General features: G+C 47.8%; 1 long non-coding RNA gene across 2 annotated transcripts in view; it reads left to right on the top strand.

Moving 5' to 3' along the window:
• LOC131922595 (uncharacterized) overlaps positions 1-10,369 on the top strand; it is a 29,720-nt gene extending 19,351 nt beyond the window's left edge. For both annotated transcript variants that reach the window (XR_009382336.1, XR_009382337.1), the window contains exon 5: positions 10,107-10,369. This is a non-coding gene — a long non-coding RNA (uncharacterized LOC131922595). The remainder of the gene's footprint in view (positions 1-10,106) is intronic.
• The last annotated feature ends 2,624 nt before the right edge of the window (positions 10,370-12,993 follow it).

Here is a 12,993-nt window from a genome sequence, read left to right on the forward strand (position 1 = left end):
GCAGCAGCAGCAGCAGCAGCAGCAGCAGCAGCAAAGCTTCAGTGCAGCCCAGGGGACAATGTCTGGAAAGACCCAAGGCTTCCTGATGTTGACATGGAATTAATTAGTCTACGTGTGTTCCTATTTTGGAGTCACCTTGTGTGGAGCTTTGATTCAGATGTTAAGTCATTTCCAAAAGAGAAAGCACATGATAGGACTTCTGAGTGATGAATATCTAAAATTATTACTATTGACCTGGTCTTGTTCAGAAAACATCATATAAAGTATATATAGCATTGTGTCGTTGATTATATCATGTTGTATCATCATATATACCAGATCATATCATATTGTATGAACTCAAATCTACTAACCCAAATGCTTTTTATAAAGTCACCCAGAGCACTTAGTGGGTGCTTTTTATGTGCCCGCGGAATGATGAAAATTGTTTCTAGACTTAGAATGTTGCTACAATGGTCTCCCTGAATCTGCTGCATACATGTTGGTCCCAGGGACTCCTGAAGGACTAAATATAACAAGTTGTGTGTCTGTATTTGATGTTTATATTTAGGTAGCTGCCAGATTATAAATGCGTTGTTTTTGAAACCTCGTTTGTTAAATCACCATGAGGCTTCTAGTGAAATTTTCTCAATGAAAATGTCATCACACTAGGGGAAGGGAATGAGGTCTTCTTCGGTTTTGTGTCTTTGTTACCTAGTACCACGTGTGGCTTGTAGTGTGTGCTCAGTGGTGGGGAGAATGACAGTTTTCCTCTTTACAAATGTCCCTCTCTCCCATTTCACCTCTGGCGTTTCTCTGAAGCTTCTCTGGCTCAAATAACAAAACTTCTGGACGCCAGCCCCAGGCTCGTTCTTTCTCCTCTGCAACCCCGTCCGGAAAAGTTTATTGTTAGCACGCTAATTAACGTTTAATTGGTGATAGTGACTGAGCACAATGTACTGTGATGACCAGTGGAGGCTTCCCTGTTCCCTGGTATCATGTGCTCATCTCATCCACTTGCCTGCTCATCCCTAACAACTCGCCCAGCATGCTTGGTACAGCTCTGGGCCAGTCTAGAAGTCAGCCTCACCTGTGGTGAGATCCAGAGCTTAGAGAACGCACTGCTGTGGGCACAGAAGTCCTCTGACTCATGGCTTTAGCTTCTGGTGTCAATGACCCATGGCCAACTGTGGTCAAAGAACACAAAATGGAAAATTCCAGTAAGAAGCAATTCCTAAGTTTGGAATAACTTTTATTGTGCTGCATAGTTACAATGGTTAGAGTTTACTATTGGTTACTGTTAACTTTCATGGTGTCTAATTTATCGACTAAACTTTATCACATATTTCATGCATAGGGAAAAAGCATCTTCTAGGCTTTGGGTCTATCTGCAGTTTCAGGCTCCGCTGGAATGAGATTAGTGTTGAAATATAACATCTAGGCAAATCTTCACTCTGAAGTTCAAGTTTGGATAGAGACGTGCTCAGCAACAGGGTGTGGGTGAGGAGAGGGATGGGGAAGTGAAGAGGGAGGAAGAGGATCTCCAGGACCAAGACAAAGAGTCACGGCAACACTGGCCCCCAGCAAGAACAACCTGTGGCATGTGAGAGACAGCTGTCCCCTGGGCACCCAGAGAGAGCATTTCAGTGGAAACCACCTGTTCCCTCTGGCCAAATGGATGGTGGGCGGAGTCACAGGATGGTGGGCGGAGTCAAAGAGTGGTGGGCGGGGCGTCACTCAGTGAGATCTTCTGAGCTCTGGGCAGTGCACACACAGGGCAGCCGTTGGCACCTCGTCTTCTGTGGGCCCTGAACAAACAGGAACAGGCACACATACCTTCCCCTCTGAGCTTCACTTGCCTGTCCTGCAGGGATGCACAGACATCACTGTACAGCAGATGTCTTGGGTCTAGTGAGAGAAAAGATGCTGTTTCAGGAAGATTAAAATACAAAACCCACATCCATTTCAAGGCCCCATTGATGACAGCGAGCGGCTAGCTCGGTCACTCTACCTCCCAGCCTCCAAACTTCCGCAAAGCAGGTCAACTCACTGAGGAGGTTAAGTGTATAGTACTTAAACTTGTTCTCTAATGTCAATATTCTTAAAGGCCACAGTGACATTTCAACGGGAGTTTGCTGGGGACACAGAGCAGGCCGTGGCTGCTGGCCTTCTGGCCCCGTCTTCGAACACTCTGTGTTGTTTTGCATGTGGCAGGAATCAAGTTCTCCCTGGTTAGCCCTTTATTCTGCTTGGCTCCTTCGGGTCAAACTTTAAGAACTCTCTCCTTTGCTTGTGGGGAGGTGTGGGGACAGACAGGGATGGAGGGAGGGGTGTAGAGAAGAGGCAGATGATGTCCAGTGACGGGTGGCCGGGCTGTGTCTTGTGGCCGCGTGTCCGGCAGAAGGCTGGGAGGAGAACAGCATCAACAGAGGCATCTGGTCCCCCAGCATGGAGCAGCGGCCGTGAACCGTGGCAGATGCAACCTCAGCTGTGACTGGGCACGAGGCGTCAGTGTCCAAGCCCGGGTCACGCGCCGGGCCCATTTTAACTGTGACAGTGCAGTGTCAAACTGCCATTCTTTTTCCCTGTTTTTTTTTTTTTTCTTTCTCTGAAATCTGCCAGCTCTTGGAATCAGCCTAGACCAGGCCCCTCGGGTTCCCAGGCTGGAAGAAAGCAAGCGGGCAAAGTGGTGAGTGACATCCAGAGAAGGACAGACGTGGAGGAGGGGGATTGAGAGAGCTGGGAGCCTCTGGGCAAGATGTGAGAACGGGGACTGTGGGGTTGGCTTCCTGAGACACAGGTGCAGCATGAGGATGCTCAGGGTATGCTAACGCTTAGCTGCGTGGCCATCGAGGGTACACAGGAGCTCCCCGGAGCTGGGGAGACGTCCTCAGAGAAAACCGGTGGTGTCAAGTGTTTAAAACCTGCCATTATACTGTGGAGGAAATCCTAAGAGCATGTGTGTCCGAGCGGGAGGCACAGGGCACGGCCGAGGGGGCCTTTGTTCTGCCGTGTGCAATTGTCTCCCCCCTGGTCTGCTCGTGGTGAGCTGGTGGGACAGGCCCATTTCTGGAGCCGATGACATGGGTCTGGTTAGTAACAGCAGGAGCCTCTGAACACGCATGACGTGTCCCATGTCAGGGCTTCCTCAGTTGACCCTGTCCCCTCCAAACCTCTCCCTCCTTCCTCTCTGCTTTCTTTCTTTCTTTCTTTCTTTCTTTCTTTCTTTCTTTCTTTCTTTCTTTCTTTCTTTCTTTCTTCCTTCCTTCCTTCCTTCCTTCCTTCCTTCCTTCCTTCCTTCCTTCCTTTCTCTTTCCTTTTCCTGAATCACTTTTTTTTTTCCTGTTTAATTTCCTTTCTCTCATCCTGTGTGGAGGGAATAGTAAATCAGAAATCTCTAAACAAATTCCACTTTCCAATTCTGGGTGGAGAGACCACATAGTTCCCTGGTTGTGGAGTGTCTCAAGAGTGTTGGTCTCAGAGTCCCAGGGAAGTGTGCTTATAGTGGAAAAATAAAATAAAATGAAAACCTGAAGCAAAATAACTCACACTACTTGCCAGAGCCTGGTTTCTGGGAGGTCCAGACGGGTCCAGACACAGTTCCTGAGCCTCTGAATCCTTCTGCTTCCCATATCATAGCATCTTTCTCCTTTTGCCACAGCGCCATTCTCTCCCTTTCTGTAGGTAGAGAGTCCTGACCCTAGGTCTCAGAGTGGACATCCATTTCTTACCAGACAGGCATCAATCATGTCTCTACATCAAAAGCTCCCCAACTCTTTGGTGCCGTGGTCCTTCTCCCTGCCCCATTTTTTTGTTTACTGCATGTTTGACTTTCTTTCCCCGGAGTTTTCTCCTCTGCGTCCCTCTCTATCCTTTTTCTACACCAAGGTGGGGGACACTGCCTTGACATCCCAGCCTTTCTTGGTTAAACACCACATGGGCTGCAATCTTGCACAAATATGCAAACCATATCCACACACTGTGCAGTCTGGGCTAAGTCTCTATCTGGATCTGAGGAAGGCTTTGTGTCCCGAATTCACAAAGCAAGACAGATGTTAGCCCAAGGTGCCTTTCTTCTCCAAACTTCCGGCCTCTGATTAACTGCCACCACACCCGATGTTTCCAGAACCCTGATTCCCACAATATCACGGGGCCTGCACGAACTTCGGAGGACCTGTTCTCCAGTTGTTGCGGGGATCCACCGTATGATGACAATTAGGAGCAGTTAGTGTGCAGATGAGGCCCGCGAGTGGCAGGTGGCAGGAACGGGCCTCAATTAACTAACAGACACCAAATCCCTTCCTAATGAGGCTGGGCCACCCAGATGAACCAGGAAGCATGTGTCACCGACAGCAGTGAGGATTTGTGCTGGAGGGGGTGGGGGAGAGAGGCTGGTCAACAGGTACCTGGGGCAGCTACAGAGACGGCCCCTTCGGTTCAGAAGGAGACTGGTGTAGTCACAGAGGTCAGCGTATGGCAGAGAGCAGGGTCCTGGGGCTGGAGGTGTGTGGGTGTCAGTTCTGCGTCTTTGGATGGTTGGTTCCCTTTGGCCAGTTGTCTCAGTGTCTTTTGGTGAGGAGTTCGAATTGAATACGTGGTCCACGGGACGTGGCCAGCCAGAAGGCAAGGTAATGAGTGTCAGAAATGTAATAAAGGGCTGTTGTCTTGGGGAGAATTTGAATTCCAAATCAGACACTGTAATAACGCTGCACATTGGGCTCTGTAGTTGGGAGCCAGTGGCCATTTCCATTGCAAATCTCCTGGGGGGCTTTGTGTAAATTCATCTTCTGAATTTATACGGGATGGAAACTTGTCTAGCTTTGTGTGTGCTTTTGAGAGAGAGAGAGAGAGAGAGAGAGAGAGATACACAAAAGTGAAGTGTTGGCAGAGTGGAAAGCGTATATAGGAACTTTACATTTTTTGATTTCTTTATTCTAAATAGCTCACCAGAAAAGTTTGACACTTAAAGGAGCAGGATGCACCACATAGGTTTCTCTAGCAGTCGAGATGGATCAGAACACGGGTCTATGCTCCTTGTCTTATTGATGTGTGAACGGTAGGATCAACATATGCACTTTCTGGGGTGCAGCTTTGTCTATGCACAGCCCCTAATTATAAAGCCGTATGACAATTAATATGTGGGTTAGAGGTATGCTTGAAGCTGGTTCTTTGCACCCCCCCCATCCCCTGAACCCTACCCCCTGCACCCTGCACCCTTCACTCTTCTCTTGAGGCACAAAAATAACGTTGAAAAAGGTTCAGTGCTTTAAAATGAGGCATAGAACCAAGACTGGGGATGTAGCTGTGCCTCTGTCCACCTGTGATGGTGTTTGGATAATATTACACACCGTATGTGCCAGGCTATAGAGCCCAGAAACAATGGGGTAAACCAAGAAGCCCCCAGGGAGCACCGCACGCTCGGCTTCCCTTGTCTGTCTCACCCAAGGAGTATTGAATGTTTTCTCCCTTCCCTAACATCACTGTTATAACAACAAATGTTGCTTAAAGGGAGTAAAGGGGAAGGTTGCTAACATAATTCATCAGCTTTAGCCCATCAGCTCCATCGCTCCATTGTAGCCCTGTGGCCTGGAAAGGGAAGTCTATTTAAATCCCACACAGAAGCTGTGCCGCGTCCCTTCTTGAGCAAGGTGTCCTTAGACCGCCTCTGTGTCCAGCGATGTCCACTGCTGCTGAGCTGTGACATTAACAGATTTTCTTCTCTTTTCCCTCCTTCCCTCTTTCCTTCCTGCCCGACCGCTCTTTCTTCCTTCTGGACAAGACTGTTCCACAATGGCTCTAGGTCAGTTTGGCTTTCCCCTTCTGGAAGCTCTGTGGAAATTCATCCCGTCTTTCACAGAGGCAGCTGATGTCTCCCAAGCCAACTGAAAGGTGAATGCCTTTCCCTCAGGGCTGGTGGTATCTAGTGTCCTCCGTAAGGGGTGAAGATAGCTTTGTAAGAACACATCTCACGGAGCAGAAAAGCAGGACGCAGACAGTGAGAGATCAGTGTGGTATCTAGTGAGACGCCACACACTTTATGAGTCCTGATGTTGTCATCTGGATTCTTCTAGAAGTGATGTTGAAACAAAGATTCCAATGCAAAGAACATATTAGGGAGGCAATTCTGGGAAATATTGTAGGGGAGCAACGCATGTAAGAGAGGTCTGAAATCCGGTTTGAAAAGTAGGCCATCAGCTAGTTATAACCATGAGGACTCAGTGTCCTGGGTTCTCTGAGGGACAGTGAGTGAAGAGCGGGCAGAGCTAAGGAAGCTGGACTCCCACCCACCATTCATTCATCTGAAAATGTGAACGCTTTAGCACATCGATGTTTGTGAACATTTTAACACATCGACATTTGCTGCATACTCAGGCCAAGTGTGGCCTGAAGGCCTGCTGTGGTTTGATGTGGTTTGTCCCCAAGGACACGTGGGCTGGTGGGCTGGTGGTAAACGGGTGGAAGCTTTAAAAGGGGAAGTCCAGTGGGAGGTCACCGAAGGTGTGGTCCTGTTGCTGGGTCTCAGCCTGCCTGTCTCCCTGTGTGGTGCCGTAGTCACACTCCGAAAGCAGTCCTGCCATGTGACGTGAGGCTCTCAACAGACCAAACTAATGCTGACACCATGCGCTCACTTAAGACAGCTATCCTTCGGGAGGAAGAATAAGGCAGGAGATATCTACCTCTCTCTCTGCATGTAGTCACCAAAGGGTGTCACAACATATCAACTTGGTCTCTTTCAGCCTGCTTGGGGGTTTTTGAGGCTCCAAGAATTCCTTCTAAATCTGTAAGGCATGTCTCTTCTCTGGACCCCACTGGGCAGGGGCTGAGATGTGATCACAATACTCCTGCTTTGACTCTACTGGCTTATTAGCTTCCAACCAGTACCATGCCTAGGAAGCCCCTCAAAGAAAGTAACACTGTCCCCCAGTTTTTGTCACGGACCTGTGGTCCTTCGTCAGGTTCTTGCCTCATTCTTTCATGTGACTTAACTGACTCTCCCTCACTGAGCTCTGTGAGAGAACGGGTCCATGTGGGCTTGCTGTGGCATCACCAGGACCCAGCACAGTGCCTGGCATATGAAAAAGATATTTTTGTTGAACTGCCTGCAGAGTCCCAAGGAAGAACAGAGCTCCGCATGGCGAGAGAGAGCAAGATTACTGGCTTGGCTCTCTCATCTCCTTACAGAGCCACCGATACCATTATGAAGATTCCATGCCCATGATGTCATCTAACTCTGTCTCCTGTGATGTTTAATATTGATTGTTGTTGTTGTTTATTTTTGCTCTTTTGGGGGCCTGCCACTCAGCTCCCAAATAAATCACACATGGAGGCTTATTCTTAATTATGAATGTCTGGCCCTAGCTTGGCTTGTTTCTTGACAGCTTTTCTTAACTTTAAATTAACCTGTCTGTCTTTTGCCTCTGGGCTTTTACCTTTCTCTGTTTTTGTATACCTTTCTTTCTTACTCCATTGCTGGTTGTGTAGCTGGGATGCTGGCCCCTGACGTCCTCCTCCTTCTCTGGCTCCTTCCTTCTTTTTCTCCCTGATTTCTCCTGCTGTTTCTTCTCTCTGCCTGCCAGCCCCGCCCATCCTTTCTCCTGCCTTGCCATTGGCCATTCAGCTCTTTACTAGACCAGCAGGTGTTTTAGACAAGCACAGTAACACAGCTTCACAGAGTTAAACAAATGCAACATAAACAAAAGTAACACACCTTAAAATAATGATCCCCAGCAGATTGTCAACTTGAATCTAGAATCACCTTAGAGGCGCATGTCGATGATGGATTTTCTAGACTGTGTTGATGGAGGTTAACTGAGGTGGAAAGATCACCCTCAATGTGCGTGGCATCATTCCATGAGCTGTGATCCTGGACTGATTAAAAAGGAGAAAGTGAGCTGAGCTTCATTCCTCTCTGCTTCTTGACTGTGGATGCAAAGTGACCAGCTGCTTCAAGCTCCGGTTGTCATGACTTCCCACCGTAATAATGGGCTGTGCTCTCAAACTGTGAACCAAAGCAAACATTCCCTTCTGTAAGCTGTTCCTGGTTGAGCATTTTGTCCCAATAAGAAAGGCCGCTAGGGCACGTCCCAGGGGCCCCACCCCCGGAGCCCCCCTTGAAAGCCTCCCATGCCTCCACCTTTAGAGTCACTCCACCATTTAGATGTGGCTATGGAGTCTGGGGTGGCCTTGGGACTTGAGTCAATGGCATGTGAGTAGACCTGAAGTGATCCAAGGCCTTAGCAGGGCTAGTCAGGTTGGGCTGACTCTCTTGTGCCTCTGCCAGTGCCGAGTGAAAGGCATATCTGACCAGCCTGTGGGTCTATTTTAATTATACTAAAATACAGCAATGAACATGTCTTTAAAAAAACCTATGTCTGTGATAATCGTTATATATTTCTTTGAAGGCACATTGAATAGCAAGATCTGATGGCCAGCTTGACGTGTATGATTGACGAAATGATGATGACTGTTAACACTATTCACAATGGGTCACCGTGTGAAAATATCAGGAGTTCTGAACAGTGAGAAAGGCAAAGGACTCATTTGCATCTGAATTGAAATTTTCAGTTAGAGATGAAGATAAATATGAGATTTCTCGGTCTGAGGAGCCTGGGTTCAGCATGCTCCCCATGAGCAAGGCACAGACCCACGGGAAGCCTGGATTCCAGGGTATGAGTTACAGACCTGGGTCCAAACTTCATCTCAATATATGCACTGGCTGTACATATGTGGGAATATGTCTGTCACCCTGGGTCTCTTTATCTGCTGGTCAGAAAGTCCGGTCGTGGCAGCTACTTAGCTGGTTGCATCAAAAGCTCTGTGTGTGTGTGTGTGTGTGTGTGTGTGTGTGTGTGTGTGTGTGTGTGTGTGTTCTTCACTTTTAATTACCAGGGAACACTTACTCTGTGAGCATTGAGAAAGACTAAAAACTGATTCACCCTTTCAAGCATCACCTGCCAACTTTCTACCGAAATGTTTGAGTTAATTGCTGATGCCTCCATTCCCTCGCGCACTAAGCCTATGTTGTAGGCATACAATGAATTCCAGGGAAGCCCTCACTCTTGTTGGCTTAAAAAAAAAAAATCTGGGAGGGAGTTGTAAAATTCTTGGCACCAAAAAAAAGAGATGCTGTGCTTAATTGCTGGGCTCAGGCTTGGCTGACAGACACTTACCTGTCTCCACGTTGTCTCAGGCCCAAAGTCACCCGTTAAACGTGTTTTCTCAAACACGGGCTGATAAGTTAGCTTCCGGATCCCCCAGCTAATTAGGCATCATGAGTTGAAGCTAATTTGGTGGAAAACATTTCTCAACTTAATGACATTTATGGGCAATTAGGCAGTTCTGGAAGGCGACAGGCATGCACATTTCAGCCTCTTTCCAGCGCTTAACAAGGATCCCCTCTTCCCTGGTTGGAGATTTCTCATTCTCTGAGGAATATGTTCGATACAGACACCACGGGTCTCCTTGTTATGCTAGAAACCAGCAGTTGTTTGCACTAAAGGAGCTACCGCACAGTAATGAGGTGCGGCCGGAGGTAAAATTACATTTGCCGGGGCTTTTGTGTTCTGTAGCCGGCGACACCGGGCAAGAATCCCTGAGTTGCGTGCCTGGCTACAGAATCACATCATGGATCAATGTGCCCCAGACACATGCTTTGTAGCCTGTGGTTAGAAATGGCTTCTTTCTTCAGTGCCAACAGAGCTGAACGTCTAGCAGGTAGCGTTCTTCCTTCAAAACTGTATACCACTGCTGCTAGGAATGTTCTGTAGGCCAGCAAAATGTTGCCAGTGTGCCCTTTGGTCATGACGTGCTGCTGACAGCTTCTCTCGTATACTCAGCACATGGCAGTCCAGTCTGCGGTCAGCTGGAGAGGAGAGGAGTGGGTGTCTCCTGTACTTCCGACTTCACTCAGCAGTTCAGACAGCATCCTACCCACCCTCTTCTGTCTTACCCGGCATCCCTTTCTGCAAAGCAGTTCTTGACTCTGCCTCTGTCTCCTCTCTGGGAGTGTGTTAACCAAACTCACGAGAAATTTCTAGTTCGTCTGCCTGTGGAAAGGGAGGATGATGTTCATGTGTGTGCCCACGTGCACAAACATGAAGCTAATTAATGCCGAGTCTTCCTCCTAGGTGACTGCCACCGATGGCTGAAAGAATTAAGACTGACATAGAATGTCCCTGTTCAGCAATTCCAAAGCAACACAGCCAGCCGGAAGCTACCAATCAAGACGTCTGATTGTTGTCCAGATCTCCAGGCCAAGATGCAGCAGACTAGACCCTTCATGATAGTTTGTCTTTTTCCTTTGATTTGTGAAGTCAGTTCCCACTTAATAGAAACTGTAACCTCAAGTTTTAAACTTTGATCCTTTACCAAATTAATAGTATAAGCACTATTTCTCTTTCTCTCTCTCTCTCTCAATGGTAGATGATGGCAGGAACTGAAGCTGTATTAGCTGGTGTGTGTGTGTGTGTGTGTGTGTGTGTGTGTGTGTGTGTGTGTGTGTGTGTGTGAGCTTGACACAAGCTGGTGTCATCAGGGAGGAAGGAGCCTCAGTTGAGGAAATGCCTCCATGAGATCCAGTTGTAAGGCATTTTCTCAATTAGTGATTGATGGTGGAGGGCCCAGCCCATGGTAGGTGGTGCCATCTCTGAGCTTTGATAGGCCTGGGTTCTATAAGAAAGCAGGCTGAGCAAGCCAGGGGAAGCAAGCCAGTAAGCAGCTCTCCTCCACGGCCTCTGTGTCAGCTCCCGCCTCCAGGTTCCAGCCCTGCTTGAGTTCCTGTCCTGACTTCCTCCAATGACGGACTATGATCTGGAAGTATAAGCCAGATAAACCCTTTCCTCCCCAACTTGCCTTTTGGTCATGGTGTTTCGTCGGAGCAATAGAAACCCTAACTAGGACAGAGTCTCACAGACAGCCACGTGATTGTGACGGGGGACAGCTGAGACCCTAGTGTGCTGAGGTGGTCAGTAGGTCAGATTCATTTAGTGCATTTTCCACGAATGATATTTTTGATGTCTTGCTGAGACAGGATCTCAGTATGTAGCTCTGAAGCTGGCTATGTAGACCAAATTGACCTCAAACTAACCGAAATATACTGACCTCTGCTTCCTGAGTGATGGGATTAAAGGCTTGTACCACTAAACCTAGCTTGACATTTTCTATTTATGATGAGCCCACCAGGACACAGGCCCATCGGAGGTTGATGAAGAGATGTATTGTGGGGATTAAATGAGCCTACCCATGCAAACTGCTTGCAGAGGTGTCCGAGCTCCGGATGTGTTTGGTTGGCACAGTACTTGTCTATGTGCAAAACCGTAGGTCTGGGGTGCAACAACAAAGCTCTATAATCCAGCATTTGAGAGGTAGAGACAGGAAGATCAGAAGTTCAAGATCATCCTTGGTTAAATAGTAAGTTTGAGTCTAGCCTGGGCTATAGAAGACCCTATCTTAAAACAAACAAACAAAAAACTAACATTAAACAGAAATACAAAATAGCAAAAACAGTGTCTATCTTGCCATTGTAGTTGAAGTTATGATAATGGGAATGAGAATCACCATTATCATCTTTATTGTTATTGTGTGATGTGGGAGGGTGTTTGTGTTCCACGGCCAAAGGATGGAGGTCAGAGGACAACTTTGGGGAATTGGTCCTTTATTTTAACCCTGTTGAGGGGTGTCTTTTTTCTTGTCATGCTGTATACTCCAGGCTAGCTGGTTAAATAGCTTCAAAATGATTCCCCTGTCTCTGTCTCCCATCTTGCTGTAGGAGTGCTGGGGTTTAAATGCATGCTACCACATCTGGCTTTTCACATGGGTTCCTGGGATCAGACTCAAGTCATTAGTCTTATGCATCAAGCCCTTTTGCAGGCTGAGCCATCTCGCCAGCCCTGACAAACCCGTACAGTTGAAGTGTTAGCTTTCAGTAGGAGACAGGCAGAGCCTGCCTGTGCGAACATCGGCCTCCAGGAACTCCATTCTAGAGCTGATTCCTGGCCAACCACTGCTTCACACAGTAAAGGCCATCCACCTGCCTCGAGTCTCCTTCTCTCTGTAAAACATTGCTGCTGATACCCACTACCTTGCAAAGCTGTTGTAAGAATCAACCAGACAGTGCATGACTTGGCAGGGACATGCTCTGTAGTGTCCTCAGAGCAGGGGCCATGGGGCAGGTAACATTTCTGACTTGGGTTCTTCCTTTTGACTGACAGCTGAGTGCAGCTGTCCCCTGAATGTAGCCCTTCAGCAATGCTACTCTCGTCCCCACAATCCGTGCCTGATGATGCTATTCTTGCTTCCTGCTGGATGATATCAAGATAATCTAACCACACTCTATGCTAACTCAGATGAGGGAGCCAGTGGATTCTTCTCATAGGTTGACATAAATCTTTTACAGCAGGCTTTCTGGACACATGGGGCCTATGTTAGAAGTACAACTCAAATGGACTGAGTTTGGGGTTGTGGGAGCACGCCTTGCAATGTCTCAGTCATGAGCTCAGTCAGCCATCCCTCATTTACCTCCACATACACACTCTCCTGAACTACATCCCTCCCCGCATCCCCTCGTCTCACAAAAGCCAGGAAGCTTTGGTTGGAAGAGGCACAGGGCATAGCTTTATGAACCCACTACTTCCTGAGCACTTGGTAAAGCCATAATAACATTGTTGTTTATGAAGCACCTGGCAGGTGTGGAGACTTTGTCCATCTTAATTCATTTGGTTTTCATATAAGAAGATAGGCTCTGTGTTTAAAAAAAATTATAAAACCACACGGTACGGACTTTACCACATTAGTCACATTTAACTGTGTATTTCAGCGGTATGAAGTGCACTCACATTGCCACGTGACTGTCCCCTCCCTCCTTCCACAGAAAGCTTGTCATTTTGGGAAACTGAAACCCAGCACCCACAGAACAGTGACCCTGCCTCCACCCCAGCTTCTGGCAACGGCTGCTGTGTCCTCTCTCTCTCTCTCTCTCTCTCTCTCTCTCTCTCTCTCTCTCTCTCTCTCTCTCTC

Source organism: Peromyscus eremicus, chromosome 12 (genome assembly GCF_949786415.1).
Source record: "Peromyscus eremicus chromosome 12, PerEre_H2_v1, whole genome shotgun sequence".
Taxonomy (NCBI): domain Eukaryota; kingdom Metazoa; phylum Chordata; class Mammalia; order Rodentia; family Cricetidae; genus Peromyscus; species Peromyscus eremicus.